This window comes from Cotesia glomerata, linkage group LG3, assembly GCF_020080835.1.
Source record: "Cotesia glomerata isolate CgM1 linkage group LG3, MPM_Cglom_v2.3, whole genome shotgun sequence".
Classification (NCBI taxonomy): domain Eukaryota; kingdom Metazoa; phylum Arthropoda; class Insecta; order Hymenoptera; family Braconidae; genus Cotesia; species Cotesia glomerata.
In genome coordinates, this window is record NC_058160.1 from 20,107,240 (window position 1) to 20,124,237 (window position 16,998).

Consider the following 16,998-nt stretch of genomic DNA (forward strand, 5'->3'; position numbering starts at 1 on the left):
CGAACTGTTTGAATATCTTTGACTTTCAAATTTAATTGAGTGTTACGTTAAGTTAGCATGAATGCATAATTTTTATATCATTAACATCAAATTACAAACAAAAATGTTTGTTTGTTTGTGAGGTGATTAATAAACATCAATACGATTCAACAAATTTTATTGTATATAGAAATCGAAAAGTTGTATAAATCTTTCAAAAGACAAATAGTAATTAAAATTAATTTTTCTTCAATTGATAACTCCAATAACCAGACCTAGCTGATTAAGTTTTGTAAAATATTCGATTCTAATATACAAGTAGACAAAACGATCATTCAACAGCTGTTGCTTTCAAAACTTATCAAACTTACCATTTCCCTATGACAGCTGCTCTAGAATCGATTTACTGGAAATAATAAAATATATTTCTAACTATTAGAGTCCAAACATTATTTAACAGTGAATATCTATGTATTCCAAATACTAAGTAAATTATGTGTTGTATATGTGTAATGTAAATTTATTTTTATTATTAGCACTTCTGCTATATCTGAATACATTATTTAACGTTAATTAATTCAACACTATTTCACTCCGATACATTCTTGAATAAAATCCCAGAAATTTATTTCTATCTCATTTTTGTATCGATGAAATCTACATCACTTTCAAATAATATTATCTTCTTTCTTTTTTATTGTTGGAAGTACCTACTTCAAAGTATGTTATGTAATTATTTACTTCAAAAAACATGTGCATTTTGTTGCTTCTATCGTTTTGATAATATCATAGAATATACAATGTTACCAATTAAATTTAGTTTCCACTGTTATCTTAGATGTTTTTGGTTAAATATTTGGCTTGACAGAGAATATGAGCATGCAATCTAATTAAAAGCTTCGACATAATAAAAAAATTAATTTGATTCAAGAAAAAAAAATCTTAAGACACGAAAATCATTTTGAAAAAGATTATCTTGAATGAAGCAGAAAAATTCTCTATATACTTGTAATAATACTTTCTTAAAAAATTTAGAAACGTAACTTTTTTTTAAGCATGTAGACCAGAGTGATCTCTCACTCAACGAATCTTTCTTAGCGTCAGAAAATTTAACTTAATTCAAGAATTTTTTCTACTTTGTTCAAGATAATCTAACTTTTAACCTCTCGTTTTGAAAATTAAAAATTTAATTTTCAAAAGAAGAAAGTTATAGATTTTGGTCCGATTTTGAGAATGCGAGTTTTCATCAGATCTCTACGTTTCGAAGTCCTAGGAAGCCGTTGCAACTATTTTCGGCTGGACGTCCAGCCGTGTGTTTGTGTGTGTGGATATATGTATGTATGCATGTATTTATTTATTTATGTATGTATGTATGTATGTATGTAAATAAAATTTTGTCGTACGATATCTTTAGAACGAATTAACCGATCAAGATGAACAACACGGCGTTCAAAAGTGTTCATCGAGACTTCGAGCTGATTAGATTTTGAAGTCAATTGATCGAGCCGCTTCAAAGATATTCAAAAAATAAGAACCAAAAAAAATTTTTTTTTAATTTTTAAATAATTGTTTTTTAACATAACTTTTAAATTATTGAGCTTAATGTTGAGCTTGATGAGCTAAAAAATCAACCAAGTGTAAGATTTTCGAGCATTTCAAGCTTGAGAAAAGCGGTAAGTTCTAGAGATGGCCTGCTGGTCAATCGTTTTTCAGAGTTTTCAAAATGATTTTCTCAATTTAAGATTTTTTTCTTGATTGAAGTTGATATTTCTGTCAGTGAAATAGTACACAGAAAAAAAAATTTACTCGAATAGCAAGTATTATAGTAAATAGTAAATAATTTTGGAGAACTTCATCTTGATTTGGGTAGAAAAATTCTTAAACTCAGAAACTTTACTTGATTCAAGAATTTTTCGTCTTGAATAACGACATTGAAACTTTTAAAAATTATTTTCTTGGTTCAAAAATTTTTCTCTTGATTTAATTTAGTTTTTTAACTTCCCGCTAAGAAAATTAAAGATTTTAAAAAATCGGGAAGTTATTGGTTTTACCCCGTTTTGCAAAAATTGAGTTTTCATCAGATCTCGACGATTGAAGGTCACAGGAAGCTTCTCTGACTATCCCCGCGGAGGTGTCACTATGTGTGTGTGTTTTTTTTTTTTTTTTTTTTTTTTAGGGGGGGGAATCCTTTTTTACGGATTCTAGGCATAGCTGTTTCGCCTGGATATGTGACGACTCAACGCAGCGTCATACTAAAACTCGACGCTAACGCCCCTACTTACTAAACCCTAAACCCCTTTTCCTCTTTCCTCTAATCTCTAATATGAACCGCCGTCAGGCATTACATCGTGAAGGGAGGAACTAGCTACCGCTCTTCCTTCTGGTGACTAAGGTGTTAACTTCCTTCTTTCTATCTTCTGATATTTGCTTTTCTTTTTTCGGTGGAACGCAAGTCTTTGAGGACTTCTGTTGCAAACGTGTTGGTAGCGTTTCAGGCAGCTTCTGATGACAACATTGCTTCCACTAGTGAATCTGGTTGCATTCTCTGGTTCAGGATCCTCTCCAACTCTTCACGCTGTGGATCGAAACGAGGACATACAAAAAAGACGTGCTCCGCATCTTCAGCAACTCCTGGGCAGGACGGGCACTCCGAAGAGTCATTGTGCTTAAAGCGGTGTAGATACTCTCGAAAACACTCGTGTCCCGACAACATCTGCGTAAGATCGTAATTGACCTCGCCGTGATTCCGGTTAAGCCAAATGTCGATCCGAGGTATGAGGTGGTGCGTCCACGTACCCTTCTCTGCAGCATCCCATTGTAGTTGCCATCAGCCTATGCTGTTCTGCCGTTCTTCAATTCTAAGTTCTTCAGGGCTCAGTGCAGTTGACCTTTTTCGTTGGTAAAGGGCTCGTCTTTCCTCTGCTAGAACTCTAAGAGGTAGGGTTCCGGCAATGATGCACACTGCTTCTTCTGATATAGTGCGGAAGGCACTAGCTACTCGTAGGGCACTCAGTCGATATACTGGTCCAGCTTTTCTCCATGATTTCTAGGTTTCCAGTGCATCAGCTTAAATGGATATTCCGTAAGTGAGCACTGATGTGACTACTGATGACAATAGTACCCTCCTGCTCTGTATTGGGCCTCCGATGTTAGGCATCAGCCGTGTGAGACTAGCCCTCACTACTGACGCTTTGGCACTGACGTGTTCCATCTGCTTCTTGAAGTTGAGTCGGGCATCCAGCATCACTCCTAGATAACGGATAAATGGTTGGAATGTGATTTCTTGTTCTCCAACTCTCAACTTGATAGTTTCTACCGTTTTTCTACTGGTGATGAGCACTGTCTCGGTTTTATGCTTGGCTAGTTGCAAGTTCACCATGTCCATCCACAAATTGACTCGTCTGAATGTAATATCAAATGCCATTTCTATCTCTTCGAGGTGCTTTGCGACGATCACGACAGCTACGTCATCCGCATATGCTACAAGTTTGACTCCCGTAGGCAATGCTATTCTCAGGAGGCCATCATACATGATGTTCCATAGCCGAGGACCTAAGACTGATCCCTGTGGCACTCCTCCGGTGATTTCGTACACTTCCGTACCGTTCTTCGTGTCATATTTCAGGACCCTATTCGTGAAGTAGCTCGCTACCATTCTGCGAAGGTATCCTGGTACGTTTTTTTCTCCTAGAGCCCGCATAACGCAGTCCCAGTTAGCGGAGTTGAACGCATTCTTGATGTCCAAAGCAGCCACCAAGCAGTATTTCTTCTTTCCACCCTTCCATCTCGTTCCGGCGATTGCATCCTTGGCTATATCAACAACCAATTTGATCGCATCCAGAGTTGACCGTCCTTTTCGGAAACCAAACTGGTTCTCTGCCAGGAGTAGATCGACTACAGCCTCTATTCTCTGATGAATTATGCGCTCGAATATCTTGCCGGCCGTGTCTAACATGCAGAGTGGTCGGTAGGATGACGGTTCTTCTGGCGGCTTTTTCCCCTTCGGAAGTAGTACTAGCCGTTGCTGTTTCCACTTCTGGGGAAAAGTCCCTTTCTTCAGGCATGAATCGTAAACGTCCAGGAATAATGCCGGTGCTGCCCAAAGGATTGATTTCAGAGCAATATTAGGAATTCCGTTCAATCCCGGCGCCTTCTTATTCCCCACTCGATTGTCTGCCTCTATCAGCTCGTCCAACGTGATAGTTGGGATGTCTTTAGGGTTGAGCTGCTCCAACTTGTAGGTGAATACCGGCTGTTGGGGAAACAGCGCAGTAACAATCTTCTCTAGGAGCTGTGGACACGTAGGTGGTGGCATTGGCTGGCATTTCAGGTGGGTCATAACCATCTTATGCGGTCTGCCCCATGGATCTTTCTCTACTTCTGCGACCAGTTCCTTCCAGCAGCGTCTTTTGCTTTCTTTGATAGCTCTGTTCAATTCTTGACGGGCCTTTTTATACTCTACCAACAGCTCTGCGGAGTTAGGTCATCTGTAGCCACGCTGAGACTTTCTTCTTTTTTTAAGACACTCTGAACGTAGAATGCTAATGTGATCGTTCCACCAGTGCACCGAAGGTCTTGAATTCATGCCACGTTTCCGAGACATACTGGCGTCGCAAGCCTGGGTGACTCTTCTCATTAGGTCCTTGGTCTTCTCTTCAGCAGTTTCTACGATGATCGGATCGCACTCTAGGGCTACTACTAAAGCAGTGAGGTCGAGAGATTTAACTTTCCACCCAACCGCGCTAGCGCTCCTGTTGACTCTTGTTAGATTCTGGCCAGTTGATATTTCCCATAGTATCGCACTATGGTCGCTGGCTGTGTAGATGTTCAATACTGTCCAAGAAAAACCTCTTCGAGCTAAGCAACTGCTGACAAATGTAAGGTCGACAATTGAGTTTGCCTCTCCCTTAGTATACGTTGGCGTGTCACCGGTGTTAAGAAGGATCACGTTCAGTGTGGCCATTGCCTCGAGAAGTGCTTTTCCACGTGTATTAGTGAACTTATTGCCCCAGTCTGCTGTCCAGGAATTGAAGTCACCAGCTATTGCCACGGGAAAGTGTTTTCTTGCGTCCTCAGTTAGCCGATCAAGGAAGTGTTCAAACTGTTCATTAGAGAGACTAGGTGGTGCATAGCAACTGTAGAAGCGGAGGTCATCTATCCATGCTGCTACGAAGCCGGCTTCTTTATTGTTGACTGTTCTCTGAAAAGGACATTTACCGCAGGACCAGATGACGGCTTTGTTAGTGCTGTCGGATTCCCAGGGTTGGTTACACAGGTGTCTATAAGGCTCACTCATAAGTGCTACTACGTCTGCTTCTAATTCGCGCACAGTTTGCATGAGCAGGTCATGCGCAGCCTCACAATGATTGAGGTTGAGCTGCAATATCTTCATGTTCTTGGCTTCGTTATCTTCTGGAGCGCTTCTTGGAAGACGGGGCATCTGTTCGTGCCTGCATGGTAGGCCGCCTTTTCTACGCCGTGCCGTTCAACGTATAGTGCACATTTAGCTGGATTTTTACAATCAGCAATTTTGTGTCCTTCTTTTCCGCACCTTATGCAGTGCTTAGACCGGTAGACTTCGCTTTTGCACTGCGATCCGAAGTGCCCAAAGTGCCAGCATTTGAAGCATTGTATGGGTCTCTTCGTTGCTCTCATTCGGCAATTGACCCAGCCGATCCTTATTTTGCAGTTTCCCTCCAGTAACTTTTGTACTGCAGCTGCTGGTAGTGACACTGTGGCTGTCTGCGTACCCCTAAAGGCTTTACGGATCTTTATTGCCTCTAGTGGAATTTCACAACTTTCTCCAGCTTCCCTCTTTAGAGCGGTCTGAATATACTCTTCCGTCGTGTCGTCATCAACATCTCGAATCTCGATGCTCTCCTGTGGCCCTTTGCAGATCACTTTGGCCTCCTCCTTAAGGATGTCCGCGATCGTCTTTTGCAGGGCTTGGCCTTTCAGTGCTCTTCCTTGAAATCGTAATCAACAAGTCCCCACTTCTGGTCTTGTTGATCTTATCCACAGTTGAACGAACCTGCTCATCTGGGACGTCCTGCTTTATGCGACGCAGAATCTCGGCATACTTTGTTTTCTCGGCCGGGCGGATGATCAGTGCGTCGGGTCTGATTCATTTGCGTGGTTTTTTTCCGCTTAGGCTCTGACCTGGGCTCCTTCGGCGGCTGCTTTGAGAGTTGCTCTCTAGCTAGCTTCCTCTTCTCCTTCTTAGACTGTACTTTTTCCCAATCAGACGTCTTCTTAGGTTCGTCACTCTGCTCTGCTTCTCGTTGTGGAGGGCTTTTTTTCAAGTCCTTCTTTGAGACTTGGTCGGTTGGCTCTGGCGAGTTTCGGTCCTTTCTCTTTCCAGGCCTTCCAGGTGTCATTTTCACCTTTGTCCTCAGCAGCAGATTCGCCGTCACCATCGGCTCCAGTGTCCATTGCTTCTTCAGTCTCAACTTCAGTTTGAGTGCTTTTCTCGGGTGTAACACAAGGTGTGCGTCGTCGTGATGACTACCATTCCTCATCCAGTTTCTTAAATCTTCCAAGAGCATTGAGTACACTAGTTGTCTTGATCTTTATCTCCTTGTGGATATTGACCTTTGCTTGGACAAACTCTTGCAGCTTAGTGGTCAGCTTTACAAGGCGCTCCAGCGCTTGCGTTCTCTTCATTTCAGCGCTTGCTTTAATCGCTGCTTGTTGGGCATGTGGCCCATTAAAACTTCTGTTCATTTCCTTTGATGTCTCCATGCTTTTAGTTTACCCGCGCATCGTACGGAGTGGAGCGGGTTATCTTAACTAGAAACGAGTATATACTCGGAGATAGTACTCCTACCCCAGTTTCCAGAGGCCTTGTCGACACTTAGCCAGCCCCGGAATACACGGACGGACTAGACTCGCTCGGGGCGGTGAAGATTTCGATCTTTAACAATCACTGCGTACTTCCTGATCGAGGCCCGAAGTGACTGGCTCCTGATCCACTGCTGCAACTTACACCTCGGCAGAGAAAGCTCACATCAGTCGTGGCCCGCATCGTCGGAAATAATCGACACGGGTTCCGGGCACTCCCAGTGAGTTACAGTCGGGAACGATCGTCTTGCTAGATCGGTTAGTGTGACCAACCCATTAAGGGGAGTTTTGTCCACGGGAGCGTATTTTATTTGGCTCCTAACCTCTGTATCTCATCAACTAAGAGACTTAGCGTCATCCAAGGACAACGAGCGTTCTCTCATCCACTACGGGGAAACGTGCCTGGTAGCAGTTTCTCCTCTGCCGCAGGTGTGTGTGTGTGTGTGTCAGTGTGTGTGTTTGCGTGTGTGTGTCAGTGTGTGTGCGTGTGTGTGTGTATGTGTGTAAGTATGTAAACTTCCTATAGCTTTTGAACGGTTAGACCGATTTCATCGCGGTTGGTGCCATTCGAAAGGGCTTGGCCAGACTTATATTTTGAATACAATTTGGACCACGTCGATTGCCGCTAATCCGGTCAAAATCAGTTGATTCGTTCGAGAGATATCATACAGAAAAGAAAACCCAAAAAAAGGTTCTTTCGGAATTACTCTGAAATTTCTTCTTTGATCAATTTAAACTTAAAAATACTTCATGAAGCTTAAAATACTGCGTTGAATGCCGCCAACCGCAAGAAAATCGGTTCATTCATTCAAAAGTTATTGCGGTTTGAAAACTCAAAAAACAGTGTTTTATCAAACTTCTATTGGACTTTTGAGCTCGAAGAGCTCAAAAGCATAGAAAAGTTATCTCTTTGAGCTCGGAGAGCTCAAAACAACACCTAAACTGTATTTTTGAGCTCGACGAGCTCAAAAACGGCATAAGTGCAATTTTAAGCATCCAAGTATGGAATTAACGGAAAGTTGCAGGGATGGCCTTCAGGGTCAACCGTTTTCCTAATTTTTTTCTAGGTATAACTTAAAGAAAGCATCGTTATTGAAACAAAAACACTGTTTTGATCTCGAATTTTCGGTTCTGCTTGTTTTCCTGAACTACTAATTTCCAAAAATCAGGAAGATATTGATTTCACCCCATTTTTAGAAAATCGAGTTCTCATCAAAACTTTACGTTTGTATAGGTACTATGCAGCAGTTCTGACTATGTCTACGAGGATATCACTTTGTGTGTGTATACATTTTGCAAGTGGCAAATTATATTTTTGTGCCTACAAAACTGCGTTGAAATCCACAAGCCATATCAAAATCGACTGACTTGTTCGGGAGATATCACAGTTAAAAATTAAAAAAAAATTATGTTTCTAACAACTATTAAATTTTAGAGCCCGAAAAAATGATTCAAAATTATATTGAAAATTTTTCAAGCGGTGTATGCCTTGTTCAGCATATATTTACCGGGTCTACCGCTTTTTAGATTTTTTTTTTTTTATTTTTTACCATTCTTTAAAAAATAACGTAACGTAATATCTTACTTTGATAATATGATTAATTTTAAACATCAGTAAAATTCACCAAACTCTAGACTAGAATGAATCTTTTCTCATATTATTCCATAAAATAAAAAAAAAATCTTAAAAATCAATTTGACATGAATGAACGAATAAAATTTCTCAACTTTTTCTTCTCGTCCATATTATATTTCATTTGTATGATATCATATTATCATATCTCCGAAACTCAGGCAATAATCACTGAGTAGAATCTAATTATAAACTTGAGAAAAAAGTTACATCAGAGGAAGGAAGGTTTGAGAGTTCAAATAAGGTGAAATACAGGCAAAGTTTTAAGTTATATCACATTTACAAAAAGTTATCATCAAACTTGTAGTTAAAAGATAAATAAATCAAATAATTATATTTATGAGATATATTTCAATTTTAATAATAATGTAATATAAATTTTATTATTTACATGGAGCAATGACATCAGCGTACAAATGTCGGACGCATGAAATACAACGTGCACTATGAGTGCATTGCCCCCCACTACTCCCAGTACGAAAACCATCACGAGTTGTCTCTCACTCTTCGCGATTCTCCAATCCGACAGCGTGTTTGCAATTCGCGATGCACCGTTCAGCAAATACTACCAGCGTCAAATGGATTGGTAGCGCTAAGAATTTTTCTAGTGGGGAGAATGCAGCAATCACATGAGAGCTGAAACGGATAAAAGAGGGGTCGATTAATGCACTGGTAAACATAATAATAATAACAACAAGCAACTTCTGTTAAAAGACAAAGAAAATTATTTACATTTGAAATTATTGCGTAATTTTTTCAATAAATATATTAATTGTATACAATTTTGCTATTGTATACGAATTATATTTACTTTGTATCAAATAACTAAAAGTTTAGATTTTATTATCTATCTTATTTCAGTAAATTTGGCTCGATGTATTCATTACTGTTCAGATAAAAAAAAAAATTTTATTAAAAAACTATATCTTCATTAAAAAAAAATACTAATGAAAATTAAAACTACCTCGGTTGATGGGAAATTTTCTTTAGCCAAGAAAATTTCTTCTTCATCTCTTCAAAATAACTGAAAGCTTTCCAAAAATTTCCTTGGTTCAGGTAAACCTTTTTTATATCACTTTCATTTAAATAAACAACTTAAACAAATTAGCATCAATAATGTTCCATATCAAAAAATTTGATTTTATCGGTCGAAGATAATATTTTTCTGCATCTGATCACAATAGTTATCGATGTAAGGCATTGATTTCTTTAATCTACAAATCAGAACTGAAGACAATAAATTCTTGAAGCAAGACCACCTATTATCTTTAAAATCATTTTGTTGAAAATTCAACAAATTCGAGTCGTTAAATGGTCGAGTAACTTTTTGTAGTATTTTCTAACTACATAGTAAAAATTTTTTTACACACTGAAAAATAAATTTGAGTTGACTCAAGAGAGAAAATCTTGAACCAAGAAAATCATTTTGAAGAAATTGATGATCTTGAACAAAGTAGAAAAATGTTTGAGCTAAGAAAAATTTTCTTTTATCAAGAAAAATTTTCAGCTCAAGAATTTTTCAGATTTACTCAAAGTTATCAAATTTTTCTTAATGATTGTCTTGATTCAAGATTTTTTTCTTGACTCAAGTTAATTTTTTTATCAGTTTATCTTGCATAAAATTTTTTAAATTATTTTATTTTTTTTATTTAGAGTCAGTTTTAACTTCTTTGATCATATCGCTGATTTTAACTCTTGGGAATGGTACGTTGGGGTCTTTTTGGGTTGTGAAAATCTTAACCTACGCGGCAACGGTCAAATTACAACGAAGCTGGTTTCTATGATCAGCTTGGGAATCGAACCCACGCCTGGCCGGTAAGTTAGTTCGAATGCTCTATAGGCCGTGCGCCTTCGACCACTCTCGGCTAACGTCGCCGGTTACAGCTATTTTTAAAAATTAATTCTTGGAGTATTTTTCTGTTTGATTCTACACTGAAAAAAAAGTTTTCTGCTCCGCACTATACAGTATCGCTACTGTCAGGATCCACACTTTTCTGTCTAGAAGAGAGTGAGGTTAGGAAAACTGTATACTAACGGTAGCAATAGTTTCGTGAACGGCACTGAATAGATCGTGACGGTCAACATCCAGACTGCTACTCGTAGCGATCCACTCGTTACTATCGAATTACTATGCAATAGATGCTGCCGAGTAGAAAAATTTTTTTTCAGTGTAATCATTTATCAATTCCCAAATACACGATTAATAATCATTTTCTTTATACCTCAGTCGAAAATACGCATCTTTTGCACCTATTTCAAGGCAGAAAGTTAAACATTCGTGCATTGGTAAAGCTACACATTCGCCCTCTATAACAGCGGGAGCATAAAATGCTTTCGTTACCGCGACTGACATTAGTCATTTGTTACTAACTATGTTTTGTTTACGCTGATCATTTACGATTGATGATACAATACAACTTGGTTATATTTCTTATAATTCTTTCTTTCTTCTACTTACATGAAATATTTCATATATAGATAGAGATATAACTGCCGTAAGAGTGAGTAGATCATCCGATATAACTTATAACCAGGTTGTACCGTACTGAGATTCAGTTTGACAGTGACGTGTGTAAAATGGATCAACTTTATTTAATTAATGAATTATTTAGAAAAATGTACGCAGTAACAACAATTTAATTTGATTTTTATTAATTATTGTTAATTTTCAGATAATATGTTCGTTTTTTTTATTTTTAACCGAGAATAATCTTTATTATGTTTGTTGAATTCAAGAAATTTCAGTTTTATTTAATCTAAAAATTTTTCAAAAAAAATGTTTGTTAATTATTTTTTATTTGATTTTACGTTAATTTTTTTTTATTTGATGCCTGCCCCTCGACCAGCAGCACTTGCTTCGCTCGTGCCGCAAATGTCGGGGGCAGGCATCAATTTTTTTTCGATGCAGTACATTAAATATTTTACGTACTTTCGACCGGATCTAAAGAAAAATAGTATACACTACACGGGCAGAAGTTTGAGAGCTCTGAACTAATAGTGTAATATACTATTTTTATTTCAACACGTCATTTAACTAGTTTTACAAGTCATATATTATTGATGGAAACTTTGAAAAATATGTAACTATTTTTTACTTAAGAATACATACCAAAAGGTATATAAAGCTCTTTATCTTGATCAACCCTTCCGATTACTGCAATAACCATTACATCTAGGTCGAGAAATTTATTCAAAAAGTACAAGCGGAAGTTATAATAAATGACGGTTCTTCTCAATATTTTTTTATGTTTATCGAAAACTACTGATTCAAATATTTATCTAATCTAATATAACATTCAAACACTCGAGATCACTTTTGAAAATGTCTTTAGATCGTTTAAATTGGGGACACCCTGGGAGATACCGGAAGTTCTATAAAACCACACTGAGAAAAAAGTATTTTGCTACTAAGGATATTTTTTTTGATAATCAGAATACTTGGTGTTGTGCTACTAAGAATACGTGGTATTTTGATTCTCACAATAAGTATACTGATTATCACAATACCTAGGTATACTGATTATCAGTATACCAATGTAACAGACTATTAGATGTTTATAACCTCACTTTACTGACATAAATCAATTGACTTATAAAGCTAACAAAACAAATTAAAATTAAAATTAAAAGTGTAATAATAAATTTTTTTCAAGCTAATATAATAAATATTAGTTGAATTCTATTTTTACCAGTGCATAAATCAAATAAACTGACTGTTAAAGGGTTAAAACGTTAGTGTTAAAACGTCGATGGCAGTGACAGCGCATATATTATAGTTTACTGCGCAGAGTATAGGTCTTGAACTGACTTATATTCTGATAATCACAATACTTGGTATTTTGATTATCTAAATACCAAGTATTGTGATTATCAAAATACTTTTTTCTCAGTGCACCTATTTTATTATTCTTTACAATAAGAGATTTATTGAAATTGAAAAACTAATTCCTGAAATATCTAACACGAATTTTGTAACGAGTATTGAATCTCAGAGTTTCTTCTACAAATCAAAAAGTTTATAAAGAAAAACAAAATTTAAATATCAAGTTAAAAAAAATCAATTACCCAATCAATGTTTTTTCATGGGTACTACTTCGTAAATAATTTAACAGATTAAACGGAAGATACGGACCTTTTTTTGTAACTCCTCGATGTAGCTAAGATATATCGTATAATTATACAAAATAATTCTCCAAGAACATAAGAAAGATCAAAGTCCCGCAATAAAAATTCTAATAAAAGGCTAAAGGTTCCCGAATGATAAGTAGGGTCACTGAGGCAACCCTCTCCCCTCTTTTTGGTTAACCTCTTTATATAACAATTGTAGGTAGATGCACATCATAATCATGAAATTGAGAGAAGAGGTGTAGTGAATATCTAGGTAAAGAAGGATCACTGGTGATGGTTCTCTGCTTATGCTACTTGAAAAGAACCAAATTATTCCCTGCCCCTGAATTTTGTCATCGTTGGATCCTCCGTGAGATCAGATTCTTTTGTGCTGCCAACTTTTTTTGCGATTTCACAGCGGGCATAATGGTTTCTCTGATCCTTTAGACGCGCTCGTTATCCCGGCATTCGTAACGGTTGCAGCTGTCCCGCGCGAGGAAATGTGAAATAATGGAAATAAGAAATAAAAAATAACAGTACAAGATTTTAAAAATAAGATATTCGAGAATAATGTCCTGAGGATCGCAAAAAATATTCATTCCGAATAGATCGTCATCATTTTTTTAATTTTATTTTTACAAAGCTACTTCCGGTTTTTAACTGTTGCCAAACTTTTGTTTATTTATTTATCATTTAATACGCATGAAAATGAGTAAAAAAAATCAGTTATTTTTATTGTTCTTTTTTTTTTTTTTTTTTTTTTTTAATTTATTTAAAACATTATTTAAGGTGACAAAAATATCGTGACAGCTTGAATTGTCAATATTGATTATTAATTGGTCTATTATCATAATTTTTTTATTTAAAAAAAAAAAATTATTTTAATGTTCAAACCGGAAAAAAAAAATTAAAAACTGGTTAATCTAAAGAAAATGAAAAGTTCTATAAAAAAGTTCTGATTTTAAATTAACGTTATTTGGGTTGTTTCTATGATATAATCACTTAAACATTCATCTGTTTTTGAAGATAAGACTTTTACTTACTATTTAACTTGAGGGCTTTTTTTAACTGCTGAACTAAACTAAACGATACGCGTTTTTAAAAAAAAAATTAAATTCTCTACAAACAAGGTCAGCTTACTATTTTTGACAAGTTCTTTCTTTCACATATTATTCAAACACAATTCAATTTACTCAACGAAAAAAAATTTTTTTGATTCGAAAGCTTTTATGCTTGATTCAGAACGATTAATTTATTCAAAATTATATTTTTAGTTCAAAATTCATTCTATTGAATCAAGTTAATTTTTCTTTGACTGTAAAAAACGATACTCAATTGTCGAAAATTTGCAATCAAACTTTTTCAGAGACATCAAGCTTCTTAAATAAAACATTTTTTATTTTTTCAGTACCTCTTTTCTCAATAACTCTAAAAAAAAAAAATTTTTCTATAATATATATAACTCAAATTTGTGATAAATACAACAAATTGATAGCAAATAGCAAAAATCAAATTTTATGCTACTAACCACTACCACCTCCCCCGGGATGTTAACAGAACGCCGGGGAGAGGGAAAGTAAGCTCACCTAGGTGGACCGAGAACTCCGCTGTCCATCTTACAGCAACAAAGAAAGTTTATTTCTTTTACAACTTTTTTTGTTTTTTATTTGGAACAATAGTTTACATTTATGTAGAAAAAATAATCGTATTTTTATAGCCAATTCCATAAATATGTAATAGTTATTATATATGTAACGATATTTTTCTACAAATATTATTAATCGTCAAGTAAAGATTCAATAAATTATTATAAAATTTGCACAAAGGGATAATTTTTCTCATCGATATCAATAAGCATTATTTCCATAAGCTTTTAAATGTATTGATTTTTTCTAAACAAGGGATTGGTTGTGCTTGATTGAAAAAATCTATACCATAGGGGCACCGAGGCCTACGATCATTGTTACAGAATAGAAAAACGGTAAATCAAAGCCAGCTGCCACTGCACTTTAGTGTATCAAGCTAGAATACGCGTCTTTTCTATCAATAGAAACCCTAGTACGCATTCATTCGCCTGTCGATAAATCTAGCATTAGAATATATTTTTGTGCACAAATGGTCTCCAAATTTTAATTTCCACTCTATGTCAATGATATTTATTTTCTTCTATGTAATTTGTTATATGTGTGAGAACACAAAATTGTTTATAAATTAAAATAATCCTTATTATGAGTACTTCTACGAATCTGATGTTAAGTATTCAAAAAAGTGACTGTGAACAAATGAAAGCAACAACGTTTCTTAGCTGGTATGCCTAGAAAAAAGAATCCCTCTAACGACAGATGTGAAACGAACTATCACCCACCTTTTAAGTTTAAATATAAATACCGCAGCTGCTGTATAGGCAAGTCAGAATCCTCCTAAGCCTCCAGTTACCGACAGTAACTAACAGCTCAACATAAATCAGGGTTAGTTTTATTAGTAGATTTCATAAAAATCTAACTGTTGTATTTATCCTCATAACGTAACTTTTAAAAAATTTTGCTATATTTCGATTTAACTCGACGAGCTGAGTCAGAAAATACATATGGTTCAAAAGTTTATTTATATATATAATACTAGCTGTTATTCGCCTGCTACGCTGGGCGCTTTATAGAATTGCATTTTTAGATGTAGATTTGAAATTTAATTTGAGTATTATTTTGATTTGCACAGATTCCAAATTCCATCGAATTGGTATATACCTTATCCATGTGATTATTCTAGCTAATATTCATTGAAACTTTCAATGTCCAATTATTATAACATTTCCGTGGCTTTCTTACAAAAATGAATAATAATTGATATGAAAAAAAAAAAAAAAATTGAAAGGAGCATTGAAAGTTTCAGTTAAAGAAACTGCAGTTCACATAAGTAAAGAAATCTGCCTAGCTTCAAGTGCAACGATTTTTTTCTTTTATTAAAATTTTCTCTTTAATTGTTGAGTTAATAAAAAATTTATAATGATCTACCCGAAGAAAAATATTTACCAATATAAATGAGCTTTGTTGTAGAGTTGCCATACGTACGATTTAAAATTTATTGAAAGTTACTATAAGGAAATAGAATCGCGACTACAACGATACAGATGTACGTCATACGCATATAACGTAAGTCGTATATAACGTAAGTCATATGAATATCGTGATTATCACTAATACTATTCAGTGATGAAAGCAATATTTTTTTCTCCATGTAAACTTTTTGATTATATCAGTTTATATTATTACAGTCCTTTGTTTTAGCTCTTAAAGAAGTTAAATGTATAGATGATCCGAACAAAAACAGTTCCACTGTAAAAAAATCGCGCCAAGTCCACATTCATAAGAATATTAGGAAAAAAAAAATTTTTTTTTTTTACAAAAAGATACAAAATAAAAAAATTAAAAAATCCAAGTAACCGATATGATTGTTTATGATTTTCGGAAATTAAAAAAAATCTTATTGTAAATTTAAAAACTAAAAAAAAAATTTTAGAACGTATTTAGTGTGCGTGGTTGCAAAATATTTTACTTTTAATGAAATTCGTAAAATCTATTTACTAGGACTTTAAAAAAATTAAAATACACAATGACGCACACCAAGTACGTTCTAAAATTTTTTTTTAATTTTTAAATTTACAATAAGATTTTTTTTAATTTCCGAAAATCATAAACAATCATATCGGTTACTTGGATTTTTTTATTTTTTTATTTTGTATCTTTTTGTAAAGAAAAAAAAATTAGACAAACGGTTGACCCTGAAGGCCATCCCTGCAACTTCCCGCTAATTCCATACTTAGGCGCTTAAAATTGCACCAATGACGTTTTTGAGCTCTTCGAGCTCAAAAATACAATTTATGGGTTATTTTGAGCTCTCTGAGCTCGAAGAGATTGCTTTCCTATCCTTTAAAGCTCTTCGAACTCAAAAGTCTGATAGAGATTTGATAAGACACTATTTTTTGAATTTTTAAACCACAATAACTTTTGAATGAATAAACCGATTTTTACGCGGTTAGAATCATTCGACGCAGTTTTTCAAGCCTCACAAAGAATCTCAAATTTTGAATTGATCGCGCTAGGAATTTTGGAGTTATTCCGAAAAAACACTTTTTTCGGTTTTCTTTCGTTCACGATATCTCTCGAATGAATCAACCGATTTTGACCGGACTGGTGGCGATCGACGTGGTTTTTTAAGGTTAAAAGCTGATTAGTTTTTGGAAATGAACCTTTAAACCGTTTAAAAGTTATTCCAAAAAAACCACATTTGAAAAAAATTTTTTTTTCAGTTTTTTTAAGATTTCTCAAAATCTATTGATCTGAATCGGTCCAAATAGTTTTCAAAATCTAAGTTTGGTCAAGCTCTTTCGAATGGCACCAACCGCGATGAAATCGGTCAAGCCGTTCAAAAGTTATAAGCGG

General features: G+C 35.3%; 1 protein-coding gene across 1 annotated transcript in view; it reads left to right on the forward strand.

The window, feature by feature from the left end:
* The window catches only part of LOC123260954 (insulin-like growth factor 2 mRNA-binding protein 2), a 158,912-nt gene that overhangs the window by 31,570 nt on the left and 110,344 nt on the right, over nt 1–16,998 (forward strand). The window lies entirely within an intron of this gene.